General features: G+C 41.1%; 1 protein-coding gene and 1 pseudogene across 3 annotated transcripts in view; both read left to right on the top strand.

Moving 5' to 3' along the window:
• Positions 1-24,042, top strand: part of FRMD5 (FERM domain containing 5) — a 345,313-nt gene that overhangs the window by 86,715 nt on the left and 234,556 nt on the right. The gene's annotated exons all lie outside the window — the stretch shown is intronic.
• Positions 4,490-5,373, top strand: LOC117070753 (annotated as a pseudogene). Its single transcript, XR_004432042.1, has one exon. The product of XR_004432042.1 is annotated as a 60S ribosomal protein L7a-like (transcript).

The following is a 24,042-nucleotide window of genomic DNA, read 5'->3' on the forward strand; positions in this document are numbered from 1 at the left end:
ATATGTCATTTTTTTTCTGAAATACCTAATTACCTTATGGGACTTGGGATAGAGGAACTCAAATGGTCTTTTTATGGTGGATGACTTACAGACAGAGATGCCATTCATTATATATTTACCCTTTCTAGATTCATGTTTAATTTTGTCTTCTAAATTCTCAGTATACTTTGTTCTTATATGTTGATAAATCTGGCATTTGTTTAATATTTCATGGTTACACAAATAAAGTTCACATATATCATGCTGTTTTATCCAGTTCAGACCCTGTGTCACTAATCTGCAAGGGTATCATGATTCCCATTTTTGAAAACAAAGAAATTGATGATCAGAGAATATAAGTGACTTATTCAAGGTCAAAAAGCTAGTAAGATGATTACCAGAATCTGGGAAAGGTAGAAGTGGGGAGGAGGGGAAGTGGGAATGGTTAATGGGCACAAAAAGTTGTTAGAAAGAATGAATAAGACCTAGTATTTGATAGCACAACAGAGTGGCTATAGTCAATAATATTTTAACTGTACATTTAAAAATAACTAAAGGAGTATGTAATTGGATTGTTTGTAACACAAAGGATAAATGTCAGAGGGGATGAATACCCCATTTACCATAATATGATTATTACACATTTCATGCTCGTATCATGTACCTCATGAGAGGTATCAAGTATCTTATGTGCCCCATAAATATATACACTACTGTGTACCCACAAAAATGAAAACTTGAAAAACAAAGCTGGTAAGTAACAGGATTGGGAATTAAAGTGAGATTTTCTGACTTCAAAGTCCATGTTTCCAAGATAAGCAGTAGAATCAGGCAGTGGACTTAGTGATGTGAAATGAGAAGGGAGCATAACTCTACGATGCAGATTGTTTCTTTTGGAAGTTCATTTTTTGTTCCTATCGGGAAGGCAGGGTCACCCTATTTGGTATAAGTGGCACAGAGCTTGTCAAGAGCTGTTCTTGGGGATATAGTCATACCCTGTTTGTGAGGGAGAATCCTGCAAATTTGGTACGCTTTGATCTTCTCTGGGACAGCTGCAGATAGAAGGGCAAAAGTTAAAGAGAGGTTTTATATAGAACCATTCCTATAAGACCCCCTTTTCATCTGGCTAAATACAAAGGTATTCACTAATGAAGCTTAACTTATCTCTGAAACATTTTCATTTTAATAGATGACTTAAAAATATGAAAGGGAAAAATCAGTGAAGGTGGCCGAGCGCGGTGCCTCATGCCTGTAATCCCAGCACTTTGGGAGGCCGAGGCGGGTGGATCACAAGGTCAGGAGTTCAAGACCAGCCTGGCCAATATGGTGAAACCCCATCTCTACTAAAAATACAGGCCAGGCACGGTCGCTTACGCCTGTAATCCCAGCACTTTGGGAGGCTGAGGTGGGCAGATCACGAGTTCAGGAGATTGTAACCATCCTGGCTAACACGGTGAAACCCCGTCTCTATTAAAAATACAAAAAATTAGCTGGGCGTGGTGGCGGTCACCTGTAGTCCCACCTACTCGGGAGGCGGAGGCAGGAGAATGGCGTGAACCCGGTAGGTGGAGGTTGCAGTGAGCTGAGATCGCGCCACTGCACTCCAGCCTGGGCGACAGAGGGGGACTCCCTCTTAAAAAAAAAAAGAAAAAAAAAATCAGTGAAGGGACAGTGCCAGATAAGGGCTTTCCTTTTTATTATGTTTTTGTTTCAGTATTTTTAAAAAATTAGACTAAATTATGAATTTAGAAATAGTACATAAATAATATATGGAGTTCTTAATAGTCCCTTCAGGCTTTTATTCTCTTAAAATGATTTCTAAAACCATATAACAGGAATTTTAAAATAAAACTTCTAGTATAAGTTCATTATAATTCCTGTGCACTTAAAATAAGCATTATAGCACAACTTTTGAAATACAAAATAAGATATACTTCTATCTCCAGGGACTTCTGACATTTTTATATGGAAAGAGAGAAGTATTCGGCCAGGTGCAGTGGCTCACTCCTGTAATCCCAGCACTTTAGGAGGCCAAGGCGGGCAGATCACAAGGTCAGGAGATCGAGACCATCCTGGCTAACATGGTGAAACCCTGTCTCTACTAAAAATACAAAAAATCAGCCAGATGTGGTGGCGGGCGCCTGTAGTCCCAGCTACCCAGGAGGCTGAGGCAGGAGAATGAACCCTTTGGCATATAGTTTTCCTCGTGTTGACTTTTGATTGGTGACTGTCACCAACCAATATTCCCTAGCTCCTTTGTGTACCTCAAATGACTAAGAATGGAGAGAGTACTAGAATTAGCATCTATTTCTTTTGTAGAGATTAGAAACAAGATGCTGATTGCTCTACTTCTTCAAAGGGTTCCGAATGGGTGATTAAGAACAACTTTAAATATTTTTGGAGTTGAGAGAAAGTTATGAGTCCTTTTTCAGCCTGAGACTTACTGTTATGAAGGAATGCATACCCAGTCAGCCTTCCAAGGATACTGCTAGCAGCTGCATTAAAATATTCTTAGGGACGTTGTTTTATAGACAAGAAGTCCCTTGAACCTGATGATCAAGAGAAATAAATTGATCAGGCCCTTGCAGGGGCAATTTATCACCCTGGAATACCTTTGACAATTGCTGAAAATGCATGCTGGCAGGAAGTTTTTTAATTACCAAAACCATCAGATCATTTGCTTGGTTCTTTCAGAGTCAGTGAAATATATGAGTGAGTAATGGAGTCTGTTCAATAAAAAATTAGCTAAGCATTGTATCTGCCACTGTCCCTGTTGCAGATGGAAGGCCAGATGTGCAGGGGCAGTCACGAGTCATCAGGCTCATATATATAGAAGCACACACATATGTATGTTACATATATATGTAAACATGAGAGTTAAGAAAGGAAAGATTTTGTAGTTCATAGGAGACCATATTTACAGCAGGTTGAATTTCTGGAAAAGGCATTTTAATTAAATGGAAGTGGTTTTCTTAAGTTTAATTTGGTTTTCATTTGGAAGTAGCATTGTAACAGAGTTATATGCTTAACTGGGGGAGAGATATCTGAGTCTTTATAAAATTGGTTATAAATGTAATATTTAATCAGCTATTAGTGATAGAAAAGTACAATAATAGGCAAGCACTTTTCAAAGATAATACATTTTGTTATTTAATTTCTCACACTATTATCTTCATTATGCAAATGAGGAAACAAGTTGAGAGAGATTCAGTAATCTGAAGAAGATCACAGGGCAAGAAAGTGCTAGAGCATGGCTTCATTAAAGGGATTAGAAAATGCTGACCCTTGAGAGTTTCAAGGTTAGCAATAACTAGAACGATGAAAAAATATTGAAGCTAGAGATGGATTATAATGGAAAAGTAGAGATGGTCCACACTTTTTCTGTGTTAAGAGAGGTAATGGAAAGTAGTTGCCAGAGGATTGTATCAGTGATTTACTGTGTTGAATGGTAGTAAATTGAGGACTGTCTGTACTGCAGTTGTGAAATATATGAAGTCCTATGAAAAGTAGACTTCTCGAAACCTTGCAAGCAGTTTCTTACAAAACTGGACATACTCTTACTATATAATCTAGCAGTCACACTCCTTGGTATTTACCCCCAATGAACTGAAAACTTATATCCACACAAAAGCCTGTACATAGCTGGGCATGGTGATGTGGTCCTGCAGTCCCAGCTACTCAGGAGGCTGAGGCAGACGGATTGCTTCAGCCCAGGAGTTTGAGGCTGTAGTATGCTATAAATGCCTGTGAATAGCTACTGTGCTCCAGCCTGGGCAACATAGCAAGACCCTGTCTCTAAAAAAACAAAAACTGCATGTGGATGTTTATAACAGCTTTATCCATAATTGTCAAAACTTGGAAACAACCAAAATGTTCTTCAGAAGAAAGAAGGTTATTTACAAGAAGGTGAATAAATACAAAAAATTACAAACAAAAAATGTACAACAAATAATTACAAGAAGGTGAATAAATAAATAAACCATGGTCCACTTAGCACTAAAAATAACTGTGTTATCAAGCCATGAAAAGACATGGAAGAAACTTAAAGGCATTTTACAAAGTGAAAGAAACCAATCAGGTTATACACTGTATAATTTCAACTATATGACATTCTGGAAAAGGCAAAACTATTGAGACAGTAATGATCACTGGTTTTCAAGGGTTAGGAAAGAAGGAGGGAACTTACGTAGAGCAAAGAGGATTTTTAGGGCAGTAAAACTATTCTATATAATATGAAAGTGATGGATATACATCATTGTACACTTTCCAAAACCCAGAGAAAGTACACTATCAAGAGTGAACCCTAATGTGAACTATGGACTTTGGGTGATAATGATATGTCAACGTAGGTTCATAATCAATGTATTGATTATAACAAATGTACCACTGTAGGGTGGGATGTCAATAGTTGGGGGATGGGTTTCATGTAGGGGGTAGGGGAGTATATGGGAACTCTGTACTTTCTGCTCAATTCTGCTGTGAACCCAAAACTTCTCTTAAAAAAAAAAATGGCTCCTCCCGCCGCCCAAGATGCCGAAAGGAAAGAAGGCCAAGGGAAAGAAGGTGGCTCCGGCCCCTGCTGTCGTGAAAAAGCAGGAGGCCAAGAAAGTGGTGAATCCCCTGGTTGAGAAAAGACCTAAGAATTTTGGTATTGGACAGGACATCCAACCCAAAAGAGACCTCACCCGCTTTGTGAAATGGCCTCGCTATATTAGGTTGCAGCGGCAGAGAGCCATCCTCTATAAGCAGCTGAAAGTGCCTCCTGCTATTAACCAGTTCACCCAGGCCCTGGACCGCCAAACAGCTACTCAGCTGCTTAAGCTGGTCCACAAGTACAGACCAGAGACAAAGCAAGAGAAGAAGCAGAGGCTGTTGGCCCGGGCCGAGAAGAACGCTGCTGGCAAAGGGGATGTCCCCACTAAGAGACCACCTGTCCTTTGAGCAGGAGTTAACACCATCACCACCTTGGTGGAGAACAAGAAAGCTCAGCTGGTGGTGATTGCACACGACGTGGATCCCATCGAGCTGGTTGTCTTCTTGCCTGCCCTGTGTCGTAAAATGGGGGTCCCTTACTGCATTATCAAGGGGAAGGCCAGACTGGGTCGTCTAGTCCACAGGAAGACCTGCACCACTGTCGCCTTCACACAGGTGAACTCGAAAGACAAAGGCGCTTTGGCTAAGCTGGTGGAAGCTATCAGGACCAATTACAACGACAGATACGATGAGATCCGCCGTCACTGGGGCGGCAATGTCCTGGGTCCCAAGTCTGTGGCTTGTATCGCCAAGCTCAAAAAGGCAAAGGCTAAAGAACTTGCCACTAAGCTGGGTTAAATGTACACTGTTGAGTTTTCTGTACATAAAAATAATTAAAATACAAATTTTCCTTCAAAAAAACAAAAACAAAAACAAACAAAAAATGGCCAGGCACGGTGGCTCACGCCTATAATCCCAGCACTTTGGGAGGCCGAGGCAGGCGGATCACGAGGTCAGGAGATCAAGACCATCCTGGCTAAAATGGTGAAACCTCGTCTCTACTAAAAAATACAAAAAAAATTAGCCGGGCATGGTGGCGGGCGCCTGTAGTCCCAGCTACTCGGGAGGCTGAGGCAGGAGAATGGCATGAACCTGGAAGGCAGAGCATGCAGTGAGCCAAGACTGAGCCACTGCACTCCAGCCTGGGCGACAGAGCGAGACTCCGTCTCAAAAAATAAAACAAATTTTTTTTGTTAACTAAAACGAAATTAAAAAGCAAAGAAAGAAGGAAAAGAAAGAAACCTTGCAAGCCAGAAGATAATGGGTGACATATTTAAATGGGAAAACATTCTGTCAACCCAGAATTCTATAACCAGTGAAAATGTCTTTCAAAAATGAAGGAGAAAAATGGTAAATTTTATGTTATGTGTATTTTACCACAGTAAAAGAAAGGAGAGATCAAGATATGTATGAAAAAGCTGGATGAAAAGAATGCAAAGAGCAAACAATGGCACTGACACTTCATTGTTAATGTGATGAGACCAGTTTAGAGATTTAAAAATTATTCGAGGGCCCGGGCGCGGTGGCTCAAGCCTGTAATCCCAGCACTTTGGGAGGCCGAGACGGGCGGATCACGAGGTCAGGAGATCGAGACTATCCTGGCTAACACTGTGAAACCCCGTCTCTACTAAAAAATACAAAAAACTAGCCGGGCGAGGTGGCGGGCGCCTGTAGTCCCAGCTACTCGGGAGGCTGAGGCAGGAGAATGTCGTGAACCCGGAAGGCGGAGCTTGCAGTGAGCTGAGATCCGGCCACTGCACTCCAGCCCGGGCGACAGAGAGAGACTCCGTCTCAAAAAAAAAAAAAAAAAATTATTCGAGGAACATAACCATTAATGATAATAGAAGACAGCAATAATATCACAATAGTATCTAACATTTTATTGAGTACATATTATGGGCCAGGCACTAAGCTGAAATGCTTTATATCTGGCACTGGCAAACTATTTTATTTTATTTATTTTTATTTTTATTTAGAGAGAAGTCTCACTCTGTTGCCCAGGCTGGAGTGCAGTGGTACCATCATAGTTCACTGCAGCCTTGAATTCCTGGGCTCAAGGATCCACCCGTCTTAGCCTCCCAAGTAGCTGGGACTACAGGCTTGTGTCACCATGCCCGGCTAATTTTTAAATTACTGATAGAGGTGTCTCATTGTGTTGGTCAGGCTGGTCTCCAACTCCTAGCTTCAGAGATCCTCCTGTCTTGGCCACCACCCAAAGTGTTGGGATTACAGGCATGAGCCACTGTGTCCAGAGGTTTTTTTGTTTGTTTTTTGTTGCTGTTATTGTTGTTTTTGAGACAGAGTTTTGCTCTTGTTGCCCAGGCTGGAGTGCAATGGCACGATCTTGGCTCACCACAGCCTCTGCCTCCCGAGTTCAAGCGATTCTCCTGCCTCAGCCTCCTGAGTATTTGGGATTCCAGGCATGCACCACCACGCTCAGCTAATTTTGTATTTTTGGTAGAGATGGGGTTTCTCCATGTTGGTCACGCTGGTCTCGAACTCCAGACCTCAGGTGATTCACCCGCCTTGGCCTCCCAAAGTGCTGGGATTACAGGCATGAGCCACCACACCTGGGCTTGTTTTTTTTTTTTTTTTTTCCCCCAAAGAGATCTCAGAGTCTCTGGCCTTGGACTCAGGGGCTCAGATGATCCTCTGATCCTTCCGCCTCAGCCTCGCCAGTAGCTGTGACTACAGGCATGCATCACTGCACCTGGCAAGGGAGACTTTTAAAAATAAAAGTCCAGACAGTAATTACATTTTCAGTTTAGCAGACTATTTACAATTTCTTCTGTCTATTATTCTTTTTTCATTTTGTTTTGTTTTTATACCTTTTAAAAATGTAAGAAGCCATTCTTAGCTTGAGGGCTATACAGAAGCTGTATGTGGGCTCAATTTGGTTTAGTCTATAATTCGTTTACCCCGGTCTAGACTTTAAGCTTTTGACCCCAGTGCACATGACTACTTAACAAAATCCAAACCACTTGCACATCCCTGAAAAGTCTGTAGAAAGGACCAAAGGCATATGGAAATTGAGAATTAATTGTCATATTTCCGTGGCTTTTGTTGCTGTAGGAACAGTGATATAACAAAATTAAAGAAGTAATTTAAGTCATCTATAATTCTACCACCCTAGCACAATAGCCAAATCCAAATTACTTTCCAATCCTGGCCTTTAGGCAGCATATTTTAAGAACAGTAATTTTTAATGTATTTTCAGCATGTAAAAATAACTTCAGCATTTCTAATTTTAAAATCTCATTAACATTTTTTATATTTTAATAGAATGTTAAAAAATTTATCAGTTGAATTCCAATCATGCAGCTTCACGAGAGCTGTTGCTTTCTCCCCTCTAATCATATAACATTTGAGCAGCATTTTTTGGCTGATAACTACAAATCAAGAGAGAATAGAGATCCAAAAGAGGGAGAAGAGGTGTGTAATAAAGAGCATATGAGGATTGAGAAAGATGAAAAGATGGGAGTAGTGTGGAACAGAATTGTTAAAGTGGTACATTTCTTACCCAAAAGATCAATTTTTACTTAAAGTTTCGTTCAAACTTTTGGCCTTCTGTGTCATTCCTGTTTTTGGTTTTGTTGATGCAGAATTACTTTTAGTTTCTTTATTATTTTTCTCAAGACTGGTGATGTTTGTACTTTATCACCACTCTTCCTTAGCTTTGCCTCCCTGTCCACAGCTATTTTCTCTAGCTATGGTTAAGGTTGTATCCCCCTTCCCTTCCTTTATATCTTTTCATTTGCCTATCAACCTTCTCAAATATTTTATTTGTGAATGAAAATACATTTTGTAATTTAGGAAACTACCCACAATACCATTATGCTGTGGTCTGGGGCCCTGGGTGGTCCCTGACACCCTTTCAGAGAGTCCCTGGAGTCACAGATATTTTCAAAAAATGCTAAGGGTTATTTATTAACTTTTCTTTTCTTGAATTGATGCATGTTTTAAAAAATTTCTCAGTTTAAACTTCTAAAATGGTAAAAATATACCATATATATCATCCACATAAACAAAAGCTCATTGATGTTCTCAATCATTTTTAGCAGTGTAAAGATGTCCTGAGACCAAAAAGTTTGAGAATGGCTAATGTATTTCATCAGCAAACTAAAAACGTTTCTTAAACAGCTTTGTATTTTCAGTCCCAGTACTGGTTGTATAGAATCTGTGACAGAACTTTCCCTCACAGTTTAGAGGTGAAAACATACTTCTCAGTGGATAAGTACAGTTGGAGTCAGTAAGTGCAGAGATTGTACACATCACAGGAGTCCAGAGGAAACTATACTTAACTTGTGATTATGTTACTGGTGATAGGGGAGGGGTCAATGAGAGGCTGGAACCACGTTTATTAAGCCTTCCTAGGAGGTGACCACTGAACCAATTATTTTAAAAATCAGAATGAGGCAGGTGAAGGATTGTTGTAGGAGGCCTTCTAGACAAAGCAGCAGGAGCAAAGACAGGGAAGCAAAGAGTGCACTATGTACAGGCAAACACAAGCAGGCCTCTGTTACTGCATGCAGGATGGGTTTAAAGAGTAGTGGCGATGAGGCTGGATATATGGCAGGGAACAGATCTTAGAGAGCTAATTTTAGCCTTTTAGGAGTTCAGACTCTATCCTTAAAGGGAAACCCCACCTTTCTTTCTTTATTTTTGAGCACATATGTGGTATTAATTCATCTTTCTATATGTGAAGAATTTGGCTTATTAAAATAATATTAATTATTGGGTATCAGACCCATCTGTAAACAGGAAAATAAAGTTAAGTGTTTTCTTAGGAAACGGAATATAACCGTACTAAAACATTGTACAACCATGGATTCAACCAACTGTGAATGGAAAATGTTTGGGAAAAAAACAAGAAAAAAACAACAACAGTAAAACAACCATTTATGTACATTTACATTGTATTAGGTATTATAAGTAACCCAGAAAGATAAAGTATATAGGAGGATGTGCTAGCTTATATGCAAATACTACTCTATTTTATATAAGAGACTTGAGCATTTGGATTGTGGTATCTATGGGGGTTCCTGGAACGAGTCCTCAAGGGACAGCTGTAGTAGGCTTAATAGGAAGAAATTGTGTGGTAAATATTCACCATCCATTTAGTTCTAATGGGCAGTAGTAATTATGGGTTTTCTTGTTGAAGCTAATGAAGGTAAAAAAATATGTCCTTTTTTTAAAGGACTAAGTTGAGAACTTAGTCCTTTTTTAAAGACTAAGTTGAGAACTACTAGCGCTAAAAGCAGTACAGGCATGAAAGGAAAAATGACAAGCTACAAATAAATAGTAGTAAAGTGGACCCTAAACCTTTAAATTCTCAACTTAGTACAAATGACAAAACATGTTACCAAATCTGCATCATTTTTATTGCCACCATTTAAATTTAACTGATGGTTTCTTACAACTAGCACACTACAAAAAAAAAATAAAGAACAGAAATATATTTCCCACAGTCTGGGAAGTTCAAGGTCAGTAAGTTAGCACCTTGGTCACTCTGCTTCTAGGATGGCACCTTGAATAGCGCAGGTGTTTTTAAGAAATTTTGCCTTTCACACCTTTGAAATAATTTGAGCTGGGCACAGTGGCTCACACTTGTAATCTCAGCACTTTGGGAGGCTGAGGCAGGTGTATTACTTGAGCCCATGGGTTAGACACCAGCGTGGGCAACATGGCAAAATGCTGTTTCTACAAAAAATACAAAAATTAGCTGGGCATGGTGTTGTGTGTTTGTGGTCCCAGCTACTCAAGAGGCTGAGGGAAGAAGATCAGTTGAGCCTGGGACATCAAGGCTGCAGTGAGTTGTAATCGTGCCACTGCACTGCAGCCTGGGTGAGACCCTGTCTCAAAAAAAAAAAAAAAAAAAAAAAAAAGAATTTGAGTGATATAGGCTCTTTATTACCATGTATGGTACTGTTATGAAAGTTTTATCAGCATTATTCACCATAGCCAAAAAGTAGAAGTAACCCAAATATCTGTCAGCTGAGAAATGAGTAAATACAGTGTGGTATATCCAGGTAATGCAATATTTGCCAATGAAAAGAAATATATATTTTCTACATGGATGAGCCTTGAAAATGTTATGTTAAATGAAAGAAACCAATCAAAGAAGACTATATATTGTATGATTCCAGTTACAGTCATGTGTCATTACTTAGCAACAGGGTATGTTCTGAGAATAGGGTGATTTTGTTGTGTGAACATGATAGAGTGTACACAACCCTAGATGGTATACCCTACTATATATACTACTTAGGTTATATGGGCTAGCCTGTTGCTCTTAGGCTACAAACCTGTATAGCATGTTACTGTACTGAATACTATAGGCACTTGTGACAAAATGGTAAGTGTTTGGGTATCTAAACATAAAAAAGTACAGTAAAACATCAAACATCTTTAATGTATGAAGCATCAAAAATGGTACACCTATATGGGACACTTACCATGAATAGAGCTTGCAGGACTAGAAGTTTCTCTGGATGAGTCAGTGGGTGAGTGGTGAATGAATACGAAGGTCTCAGACATTGATGTACCCTACTATGGATTTAATAAACACTGTACACTTAAGCTACACTAAATTTATTTAAAAATTTTTTCTTCAATAACAAATTAAGCTCAGCTTACTGTAACTTCATGAACTTTTAGAATTTTTAAACTTTGTGATTCTTTTGTAATAACACCTAGCTTAAAATATAAACACATTGAACAGTTGTACAAAAACATTTTAAAAATCCCATAAGCTTTTTGGTATTTAAAATTTATTTTTACTTTTTAAACTTTGTTGTTAAAAACTAAGGCAAACACACATTAACCTAGGCGTACACAAGGTCAGGATCGCTCATCATCACTGGCCATCAGAGAAATGCAAATCAAAACCACAATGAGATACCATCTCACACCAGTTAGAATGGCAATCATTAAGAAGTCAGGAAACAACAGGTGTTGGAGAGGATGTGGAGAAATAGGAACACTTTTACACTGTTGGTGGGATTGTAAACTAGTTCAACCATTATGGAAAACAGTATGGCGATTCCTCAAGGATCTAGAACTAGATGTACCATATGACCCAGCCATCCCACTACTGGGTATATACCCAAAGGATTATAAATTACTCTACTACAAAGACACATGCACACGTATGTTTATTGCGGCACTATTCACAATAGCAAAGACTTGGAATCAACCCAAATGTCCATCTGTGACAGACTGGATTAAGAAAATGTGGCACATATACACCATGGAATACTATGCAGCCATCAAAAAAGATGAGTTTGCGTCCTTTGTAGGGACATGGATGCAGCTGGAAACCATCATTCTTAGCAAACTATCACAAGAAGAGAAAACCAAACACCGCATGTTCTCACTCATAGGTGGGAACTGAACAATGAGATCACTTGGACTCGGGAAGGGGAACATCACACACTGGGGCCTATCATGGGGAGGGGGGAGGAGGGAGGGATTGCATTGGGGAGTTATACATGATATAAACGTCATGCACATGTACCCTAGAACTTAAAGTATAATAAAAAAAAAAAAAAAAAAAAAAAAACTGGGTGCATTCTCCATCAGCCAGTCCTTTCTGCTCGGAGACTCCAGGTAAAGCTAGCTGGACTTCCTGGGTCGAGTGGGGACTTGGAAAAGTTTTCTGTCTTACAAGAGGATTGTAAAATGCACCAATCAGCACTCTGTAAAACGGAACAATCAGCGCTCTGTAAAATGCACCAATCAGCAGGAGTCTAAAAGTAGTCAGTTGCGGCAGGATTGAAAAAAGGGCCCTCTGATAGGACAGAAAGAGAACATGGGTGGGGACAAATAAGGGAATAAAAGCTGGCCAACCCTCAGCCAGTAGCAGTAACTTGCTTGGGTTCCAGTCAACGCTGTGGAAGCTTTGCTGTTTTGCTCTTTACAATAAATCTTGCTGCTGTTCAAAAAAAAAAAAAAAAAAACAAGGTCAGGATCATCATTATCACTGTCTTTAACCTCTGTATCTTGTCCCACTGGAAGGTCTTCAGGGCAATAACACACATGGATAATGATAAAAAGTATAGTATAATAATACATAAAACAGTAACATAGTCATTACTATTATCAAGTGTTATTTACTGTACATAATTGTATGTGCTATGCTTTTATATGATTGGCGTTGCAGTAGGTTTGTTTACACCAGCATCATCACAAACATATGAGTAATATATTACATTATGATGACTGTGACACCACTAGGCAATAGGAATTTTTCAGTTTCATTATAGTCTTTTGGGGCCACTATCATATATGAGATCCGTTGTTGACCAAAACGTTGTATGAGCTGCATAACTGCATAGGCAAATCCGTGGAGACAGAAAGTAGATTAATGGTTGTCCAAGACTGGGGAAGAAGGAAGTTGGGAAATGGGGAATGATTGCTTGCTAATGGCTATGGGAGGATTTCTTTTGGGGGGGTGATGAAAATGTTCTAAAGTCGATTGTGGCAAAGATTGCACAACCTTATATATGTACCAATAACCACCGAATTGTGCACTTTAAATAGGTGAATTGTATGGCATATGAGTTACCCCTCTATAAAGCTGTTTGATCTATCTGTATTTCAACAGTTAGAGTGGTAACTTGAATATTGAGAAGTTTGAAAATACATGTTGTGAGGGAAGGTAAAACGCCAAAGACTACATTTTACCAGTGTATGTCTAATCAAAACTATTCTATAAAACTCCTTCCTAATTTGAATAGAGTGATTTTTTTCCTTTGAAGATAAAAATCCTCTATATCTTTTACCATTTTATTAATATTTAATTCCTGCTTCTTTCTCTCTGGAGAAACTTTGGATTCAGACAGAGCTCATTCTTTTTTTTTTTTTTTTGTGACAGAGTCTCGCTCTGTCGCCCAGGCTGGAGTGCAGTGGCCGGATCTCAGCTCACTGCAAGCTCCGCCTCCTGGGTTCACGCCATTCTCCTGCCTCAGCCTCCTGAGTAGCTGGGACTACAGGCGCCCACCACCTCGCCCAGCTAGCTTTTTTGTATTTTTTAGTAGAGACGGGGTTTCACCGTATTAGCCAGGATGGTCTCGATCTCCTGACCTCGTGATCCACCCGTCTCGGCCTCCCAAAGTGCTGGGATTACAGGCTTGAGCCACCGCGCCCGGCCCCGGCTAGTTTTTTGTATTTTTTTTTTTTTAGTAGAGACAGGGTTTCACCGTGTTAGCCAAGATGGTCTCGATCTCCTGACCTCGTGATCCACCCGTCTCGGCCTCCCAAAGTGCTGGGATTACAGGCTTGAGCCACCGCGCTCAGCCAGACAGAGCTCATTCTATATTGACCTGACAAGGTCTCAGAGACTAGTACTGTTGCAGCTAATGAGTCAAGTGGACAGTCATGCTGGCTGATTTCCCAAGACTATTCTTACATTAGGGCAAATGGCATGAGGACAATGCATTCAATGTATCAGGCACAAAGAGGTTTTTCTTCCTAATTGACCATGTGTGTCCTCTTTTCTTTGAATAATAGAAGGAAAATCTCCCAACCATGACTTCTGGAATTCCTTCCTTTCCCTCTCCTAGTACCCAAGGTTATGAGCGTAGGCAAGGCTTTTGTTCCAAAGCTGTCATCTCCTTTTATCAATTTCCCCTTTTCATTCCTTTTAGGTCTCCAAGCCTCAGAGCAGAAGGTTGTGACTAGTGAGCCTTTCTGATTTGTTTACTCATTCAGGCACACACAGTGAACAGCTGGGAGTCCAGCCAATTTTGTTATACTGTTGCTTGTCTCAGTGATTCCCAAGTGAGTCAGTGAGACCTTAGGTCTAACTCTGACCATCCATTTGGTTAGTGGTTTGGGTAGGCTGTAGACTGGGAGGCCTTTGGAACTCTTACATAGTAGCTTTTGAACCCTTTACCCTTTTGTTCTGCAGGACAGAATGAAAGTCTGCTTGGGAACTCCTGAAAAGACTCCCATCTTCAAACAAACGCTATATTTAATTCCAAGCTAGGACAATTTCTTTCTTTCCTTTTCCTATTGAAGAGTAGTCTGTTTGTGAGATCTTCATTTCCATACCCTGATTTCTCCATAGCCCTGTTTCAATTAGCTTTTATTTCCATTGATTTGTCAGATCTGTTTACCAGAAGTACATTCTTAGATTGAGAACCTCCTTCATGCCAAAACCTTGTGTCCTCTTTTGACTTAGCTTTATGTGATAATATTCCTGACAACTCCTTCCTTCTCAGAACTCAATCTTTTCTTGAGTGGAACTCAACTGATGCTTATTAGATTTGACTATATTTTTCACAGTGTAGCATCCAGGCTAACTCTTACCTTTCAGCTGATTCATCTTTGTTTCTTGCATTGAACTACACATTCCTCACATTCTCTAATCAGAGTATTCTCTGAAGGCTCTACATGCATTACATCTTGTTTGTATTTAGACCTTGTGGTCCAGGGGAGTGGATATGTCCAAGAGGTTAAAGGTATGCAAAGAATGGATATTGGTGCCAAGTGGACTGCTTCTGCCATTGAGTGTGATATGGCAGTCACCATAAGAATCAATTACACGGCTTTCAACTAGTCAGTAGTCCAGTTTTTCAGTTGCGCAGTACCTTAAGCCAGAGTTTCTAGACTTTAGAGAGCTCAGAATCACTAAGGATAGCGGTTTAAAATAGATTTCTGGAACCCCTCCAAATCTGTGATTTAAACTGTCTTGAAGTTGGGCCCAGGAATCTGCATTTTTGAAAAGCACCCAAGTGTTTCTGATGGAGTTGGTTCAGGCATCATTCTAGGAGGAAACAATGTCATAACGACCTTTCCTTTAGTAATAGGCTCCATCCCTAGAGATTCAGAACTGAGAGTAATTTGCAAAATGTAGTATAAGTTGCCACAATATAATTACCTGTGAAGTAAAAACACTACTCATCATCTTATGTTTGTTCATCCTCACCTTGGGAACAAGTACGTTTGTTACCATTCTTTACAGAAAAGATCCAAAAGAAGCAGGGATACCAGCTTTCATGATCAGTGTATTTTCACCTTCATAGGAGTTTCGGAATCATCTGTAAGAGGCCTGGAATCCAGAGGCACCCAAGGGAAATAGCAACAAGAAATACATAGTAAGTAGGTTAGTTAATGAGGCTATGGTGTTAGTATTGTTTTACATTGTTTAAGATACTCTACTATGCCTACATTTTGGGGAAAATGTGTATCTTGTGACATTTGTACTTGGTTTGGTTTGATTTCATACCCTGCCTGCTATCCACAAGCTTGCTTTATATTCTTTCTGGGGTGAAAGCCCCTCAGAATCATGTGAATAACTGCCAGGCCACAAAGCTGACTTCTCCATCTTGGCATCACAGGGTGGGAAAGACTAGCTTATTTCTTTTCTTTTTCTTTTCTTTCTTTTCTTTTTTTTTTTTTTTGAGACAGAGTCTCACTTGGTTGTTCAGGCTGGAGTGCAGTGGCACGATCTTGGCTCACTGCAGCCTCTACCTCCTAAGTCCAAGGGATTCTCCTGCCTCAGCCTCCTGAGTACCTGGGACTACAGACGTGCACCACCACGCCCAGCTAATTTTTGTATTTTTAGTAGAGATGGGGTTTCACCATGTTGGCCAGGATGGTCTCGATCTCTTGACTTCGTGATCCTCTTGCCTCGGCCTCTGAAAGTGCTGGGATTACAGGCGTGAGCCACTACACCCGGCCCCAAGACTAGTTTGTTTCTAGCTGCAGGAACTAGTTCTCTTGTTTAGGCCATTTAGTCTAATGAGTAAAAAGAATTCAGAAAAAACAGGCTTGTTTCCATACAGCAATTTCTTTGGGAGGTAAAGAAAAAGAATCTTACTGTGGCTCACATCTGCTTTGGGAGTTAACACCTCCTTGCGCTGTGTCTCATTGATGGTTGTCACTTTCTGTTGTTACGAGAGAGCTTGGGTCCCATGTGAGGTCACTAGTATTATAATGTAGAAGTGGTTTTTAGCTCAGAGGAGCAGCTTGTCAACAGCTTGTATTTTTAAATGTTGTACTGGGAGGAAGTATACTGTATTCATAGAGTATGTGCTTCTTTATTAGTGATCTTAATGCACCTATGAGCAGTTCGACATACCCTAATTATTTCTAGTGCTATGGATTCCATTTGCAGCTAAGTGACAATGTGGATAGTTGGGACGCAAAACTGTGATTAAGAAGCTATTAGTTGGCCCGGCACGGTGGCTCACGCCTGTAATCCCAGCACTTTGGGAGGCCGAGGCAAGTAGATCACCTGAGGTCAGGGGTTCGAGACCAGCCTGGACAACATGGTGAAACCCCCTCTCTACTTAAAAAAAAAAAAAAAAAAAGCCAGGTGTGGTGGCACATGCCTGTAGTCCCAGCTGCTTGAGACGCTGAGACAGGAGAATTACTTGAACCTGGGAGATGGAGGCTGCAGTGAGCCAAGATCACACCACTGCACTCCATCCTGGGTAAGACAAGAGCAAAACTCCATCTCAAAAAAAATAAAAATAAAAATAAAAGCTATTAGATACTGTCAGGATGACTGGATTTCAGCTTTTGTGTGGCTAGACTCAGAGTGTAGGGGGGCTTTCAGAGTGCTTGTTAAATGCTCTAGGTTAAATCAGGAAGAGGGAAAGCTGGCAGAAATTGTTTAATCAGAATAGTTTGGTTGAACTCACACAAGCTTATCTTTTTAGATGTTGTGAAATTCTTTGCAACTCTAGAATTCCAGATTGTTCAGATGCATTTCCAATGCCAGAAATAGTGTTGTGGCTACCTCCATAGCAAGCCTGAAAGTACCCCAGGGCTGGCCTCTTTATGGTACTTGCAAGTAGAGGATAAAAGATGTATCTTTTTGTATCTTGGATACTGGTGACCTTTGGCAACAATCTCCATCTCTCTCGAGGGAGTCAGGATGCCAAGCAAATTTTGAGGAACAGATAATAGAATGATGATATGAATCAAAACAGGGGCCAAGAATCCCAAGTTTACTTCTTCCTTCCATTCTCCAGAACCGAGGATTGCAGTTTCCACATTTTTTTTTTCAGTTTTAACAGCGTCTCCTTTTTCATAATCATACGATGGGAATTCACGTGTATCAAAGAGATGACTTGGACATTACCACCTCCAAGAGAGGTCATGGTAGATGGCCTTACGGTTGAAAATGTGGTCCATGGATCAGCAGAGGCAGCAGCAGCATTACCTGGGAGTTTGTTAGGATTTCATAATCTCAGGCCCCACTCTAGACCTACTGAATCAGAATCTGTATTTTAACAAGATCCTCAGGTGATTTGCATGCATGTTCAAGTTTGAGGAGCATTGGTAGAGGGAACTGTGGCTATTTATTTTATTGGTCATGTGTGCACTAATTTCCTGACCTCTCTGAATTATTAAAATGACTGTGAACTTACTAGAACTACTACATATTGGTGTGAGGGAGGTGTTTATACGTGAAGGTGGTTGACTTCCATGCAGAAACCATGTAACACCCAGCCTAAACAGTTTCTGATGAGGTTGTCTTTAACCTAGGAAACTGAAAGATAATATTGTCGTGTTTTTGATGTTTGACTACTGTCCTGCTCAAGTTTATAAACATGTCCAGGAGATGGGGAGCACTTTACTACTCTTCATTTGCAAAATAAGCATCTTTACTATAAGTAGCAAATAGTCTATTTTAAAGCTCAAAAGATAATTTTTAAATGAGGATTTGTTTTGCATGAAGTTTGTAGATGTTGGAAAAAGGTGACTTTGTCTAATTATTCTAATATATGAAGTTTAAAGGAATCAAGAGAATGTAAAAAATGGAGGCAGTAAAACATAGAGTCTTCTTTTTTTTTTTTTTTTTTTTTTTTTTTTTTGAGACGGAGTCTCGCTCTGTCGCCCAGGCTGGAGTGCAGTGGCCGGATCTCAGCTCACTGCAAGCTCCGCCTCCCGGGTTCCCGCCATTCTCCTGCCTCAGCCTCCCGAGTAGCTGGGACTACAGGCGCCTGCCACCACGCCCGGCTAGTTTTTTGTATTTTTTTAGTAGAGACGGGGTTTCACCGTATTAGCCAGGATGGTCTCGATCTCCTGACCTCGTGATCCGCCCGTCTCGGCCTCCCAAAGTGCTGGGATTACAGGCTTGAGCCACCGAGAGTCTTCTTTAAGTCACAACTGTGACAGGGTCTCTTTGAGAGGCATCAGAAGTGTCAAATGACCATTGGTGAGGAAATGGTACATTTACAGTTCTGGTTCATAGTTTTCTAAGTCTGTGGATAAAGAAAGACCCAAGACTCTGACAGAAACTAACTCATAGATTGCTTTTCTGCTTGTGTCTCTCTCTCTCTTTTTTTTTTTTTTTATTTGAGACAGAGTCTTGCTTTGTTGCCAGGCTGGAGTGCAGTGGCGTGATCTTGAGTTCAAGTGATTCTCCTGCCTCAGCCTCCCAAGTAGCTGGGACTACAAGCGCGCACCACCACACCCACCTAACTTTTGTATTTTTAGTACAGACAGAGTTTCACCATGTTAGCTAGGATGGTTTCGATCTCTTGACCTCGTGATCCGCCTGTCTTGGCCTCCCAAAGTGCTAGGATTACAGGTGTGAGCCACCGCGCCCGGCCTTGTGTCTCTTTTTGTAGAGAATACGCTTCCTGTTCAGTGAAGAGTCAGGTGACAGACAGTAACATAATCATTGAAGCTTGGACTTTTTATTTCATTTTTTTGTTTGTTTGGTTTTGTTTTTTGTCACTCTGACCTTTCGGGAGCATGGCATTGTTTTCTGGCTGCTTTAGGCATTTGGCTCTTGCTGATGCACATAACACGGGGTCACACCAGGTTCATGCTGCTGCAGGTCCTTTCTCCTAGACTTTAAGAAGATGACATTTTATGTTAGGATGCAGTACACATGTCATTCAAAGGCCGTTCTGCAGCTCCTGGAGCACAAAGACTTGCTGACTTTGCCATGATTGCATGCACGTTTTTGAAAAGTCAGATGCATGTATAAAACAGTTTGTCAGGCTGGTATTGGAGGAAAACAAGAACAAGTTGAAATCAGTTGTTTGGGAAGAATATTTTGGCATGGTTTCTCTGAAGTTGAGTAAACCTAATTTGTCCTGTGTACCCATCTGGGCACACAGTAGCAGTCCTTCTGCCTACAGGAGTTTGCACACATTAGACAAGTTACTAGTCTGAATCTCCAAGACACACATAGACGGCTCTGTGTGTGTATGTATTTGTGTTTATACGCTGTAACATGTTATTCTGTATACAGTATTAAAGGCGGAGCCCTCCCCTGAGATACATTGCTTTCTTCAGAGAGCTGCCCTATAGTCTGCTCTGATAGCACGTTCTACTCCTTTTAAGGTTAGTACAGGAGCCCCTCTTCTTGTCTGTTTGACCTGGACACTTTCATAGCCATGTCATTCTAAGGGTTCAAGTCTGACCCAGATAAGCCTTATGGCCCAGGCTGCTTGTCTGAAGTCTCCCAAGAGCAGAGTTTTGCAGAGGCAAAGTGAGGCTTTGCTAAAGGCACTTCAGAATTTTTCTACAAAGTTTGCTGTTCCTACAGGTGAGGGTAGCTGTTCTTTATCTCCCCTTAGGTTTACTTTACTCTCACTTATCAACTGTGGCAAAGTGGATTTAACCATCAGAAGTATTCTTTATTTCAGAGAACAAAGTGGTTTTATTGAACTTCTTGTTGTCTCACTAGCTTTTGTGAAGAAAAAAAATCTTGTATGTTCCGTACTAAAATGATAGCATTATAATTTTGCATCATTACCTTATTTGATTAACTGTTATCAGTCAGTCTACAAATAAACTCTTCTAGACATCCATTCTCTATTTTGTCTGTTGATTCACTATCATGCTTTTTGTACTTTCCAAAGCAGACCCCACATTTTTTGTATGAAGCATCAGTAAGGATGAGATATGGCAAGGGTCACTCGCCATCATCCCTGCTTCTCACTGCCTCCTTTCTTGCTCCTGACATTTTTCAGTGAGTAGTTCCCCTGTGTGACAGCTGGAATACAGAGTGGTGACTGTCTGCACATTGACCTTAAGAACACATGTGTGGTGTATGAAATGGGCTGGCCAAGGACTGCCCTCCTGCAAGTTCCCTTCTACAAAATTTAAAGATACACACTACTAGGCCAGGTGTGGTGGCTTCACTTACAGAGTGCTGTAATCCCAGCACTTTGGGAGGCTGAGGCGGGTGGATCGCTTGAGGTCAGGAGTAAAAGACCAGCCTGGCCAACACAGTGAAACCCTGTCTCTACTAAAAATACAAAAATTAGCTGGGTGTGGTGGCTCATGCCTGTAGTCCCAGCTACCCAGGAGGCTGAGGCAGGAGAATTGCTTGAACCCAGGAGGCGGAAGTTGCAGTGAACCGAGATCACACCATTGTACTCCAGCCTGGGCAACAGAGCAAGACTTTGTCTAAAAAAAAAACAAAAAAACACTGTACTAGATTGATCCTTCAGTAATACACTGGAGCATTTGTTTCAGGTTGTTAAATGAGTGGGCTTATGCTACTACAATTGCTTTAGTGTTTGTATAGCAAAGGTGCGGCATTGTGATTAAATGGATCACCCTGAGCTGGAATGATGGACATAATTTAATTTACTCTTTTTCTTTTTTTTGTGATGGAATTTCACTCATGTTGCCCAGGCTGGAGTGCAATGGCATGATCTTGGCTCATCGCAACCTCTGCCTCCCAGCTTCAAGCGATTCTCCTGCCTCAGCCTCCTGAGTAGTGGGGATTTCAGGCATTTACCACCAGGCCTGGCTAATTTTGTAGTTTTGGGAGAGACAGGCTTTCTCCATGTTGGTCAGGCTGGTCTCAATCTCCTGACCTCAGGTGATACGCCCACCTCGGCCTCCCAAAGTGTTGGGATTATAGGCCCACCCTATAATCACTCTCACCACCGGGTGAGCCACCGCATCCGGCCAATTTACTCTTATGTAGTAAGAGTAAGTCAGCCTTCCTGGAGTCTGTTTAGGATGGAAGTGGGCTTTCAAGGCCAGGCTATATCCAGTCAGGTGTCCCTCTGAGTGCAGCATACAGTTGGAAGGACTAAGGCAAGAAAGGAGAGAAGGTATAGGAGCAGTTCGTTTATCTCAGTGGGTTTCCACTTGGCCATGCCAGGAGGGAATAAAGTAATTGAACTCTGGGAAAGCTACAGAATCTTGCTGCAGGGGGTACATTTGAGGAGAAGCCTGAAAATTAAATGAAGGTAAGAAAATGCAAGAAAGAAGAAGAGGCACAGGTGAATCAGAGCTCCTTCAGCAACATCCGACAGGGGCTTCCTTTTGGGCATGAAGCTCAGGGTTCATTTTTAAAGTCATGCTAAACAGAAACTGTGAATTCAAGCCAGGCGAGTTGGCTCACACCTGTAATCCCATTACTTTGGGAGGCCAAGGTGGGAGGATCGCTGTAACCCAGGAGTTTGAGACCATCCTGGGCAACATAGTGAGACCTTAGCTCTACAAAAAATTTTTTTAAAATTAGTCAAGTGTCGTGGTGCATGTCTATGGTCCCAGCTACTCAGGAGACTGGGGCAGGAGGATCTCTTGAGCCCAGGAAGTTGAGGGTGCAGTGAGCCATGATTGTACCACTGCACTCCAGCCTGGGCAACAGAGCAAGACTGACTCAAAGCAAAAAAAAAAAAAAAAAAGTATGAATCCCCTGGAGGTGCTCGTTAGATGAATGGAGTCTAAGTCCTGTCTCATAGAGATTCTGATGAGGTCTCAGATGGACTCGTGGAATCTGTATGTTTTCAAATGCTCTAGATGAGTCTTATGCTTGGGTAATTTTGAGAAATACTCTGCTGCTGGATTATATTAATCTTGTTGGGTGGGACTGTATGTTGGCTGGCTCCCTAGGGGTCCAGTGAGTAATGCACAGTGAATCACTGGATCATGGTAATGTTATATCTATGGATATAATAATTCAGTCAGAGCTTTCTAGAGAGGCCATTTCAATGTGTTCCTCAATGAATTTTCTTAAAACTGTTTATCAGCACAATTGAAATTTGTTGGATGAACTTAGTCTGATTAAAGAGATGAAAAATGGCTTTTGAACTCATTGCCCCTTTATCTCCCAAAGTGTCTTTCAGAATATTGATATGCATATATCAGTAACTCAGAGTGAATATTAGCTGCAAAATAAAACACGAATCATAGGCTTTGGGTTTACATTATGACACAAAACTTTTAAGTATGTGTGACCTAAAATAATTTGTGCTACAATCAAAAGAAAATGTTAAATAAAATGGAAAATAAAACTCTTAGATGTCTGTACTGGTGATGAATAAGTTGAGCATGGTAGGAGCTTGATAAATACTAGAGGAATTCCAACACACTGTTAAGTGCAAGTTTGGTGGCTCATTAAAACGTTTATGTCCTAGTTAGGACTAATGGGTTATAGGTGTCTGAGAAGAACTTGAGCTAGCCTTAGCAGAAAGAGGGGTTTATTATAAGGATGTAGAGGTTGCCAGACCTAAGAATGGGAGCAGCTGGGCCTCAGAGGGAGACTGCAATTAGGGAACAAATGGAAAGCCGGCCTGGACCTAGGAGGTGCTCATGCTCCCTCTCCCTCTGCTTTTGTTTGCATATCTGCTTCTTATCTATATACAGACAAGATTTCTTTGCTCCACAGTCTACTTGGTAGAAAAATGACCAAGCTGCAGTGCCTGAGTAACTCATGAAGACACTGCCTTGATTTGTTCTCATGGTTCCAATTCCAAACTCCCAGGAGAAGGAATCTGGCTGGCCTGGCTTGGGTCAGTGTGTATCTTGGGTTCACGGTAAGCACATATGCCAGAGTCCATATGTTTCTGGGGATATGGAATGCAATGTGGAAGTATGGTCTTTGAGAAAGAGGGTTCTTGCAAGCTGATTCACTCACCCCAAAATGCAACTATTATGATACATAATGGTGAAGACTTTTATGATTATTTTTTTCAGTGGGGCTGGATTGTATTGCTCCATTAAGATATTAGCATGGCTGCAGTGTTTTGTCAACAGAGTATTGTCTCTCATCCGTGCTTTTGCATAATCTAATAGATGTAGTCATTTCTACCCTTCTTCACCTGACTAGCCTCAGTCATGTTCAAGTTTCAGATTAAATAACTTCAGGAGAAGTGCTCATCGGTCAGTGTTCCTTGTTTCTTCATGCCCTTCCCTTTCCCTACCCTGATAAGATCAAGTTTCTTTTTGTTCTGAAGGAAGGAATGGAAGAGAGTTTAGAAAATATGTACATTCCTGGCCGGGCGCGGTGGCTCAAGCCTGTAATCCCAGCACTTTGGGAGGCCGAGACGGGCGGATCACGAGGTCAGGAGATCGAGACCATCCTGGCTAACACAGTGAAACCCCGTCTCTACTAAAAAAAAAATACAAAAACTAGCCGGGCGAGGTGGCGGGCGCCTGTAGTCCCAGCTACTTGGGAGGCTGAGGCAGGAGAATGGCGTAAACCCGGGAGGCGGAGCTTGCAGTGAGCTGAGATCCGGCCACTGCACTCCAGTCCGGGCGACAGAGCGAGACTCCGCCTCAAAAAAAAAAAAAAAAAAAAAAAAAAAAGAAAAT

The sequence above is a fragment of the Trachypithecus francoisi genome, unplaced genomic scaffold (assembly GCF_009764315.1).
Source record: "Trachypithecus francoisi isolate TF-2019V2 unplaced genomic scaffold, Tfra_2.0 Lachesis_group3, whole genome shotgun sequence".
NCBI lineage: Eukaryota > Metazoa > Chordata > Mammalia > Primates > Cercopithecidae > Trachypithecus > Trachypithecus francoisi.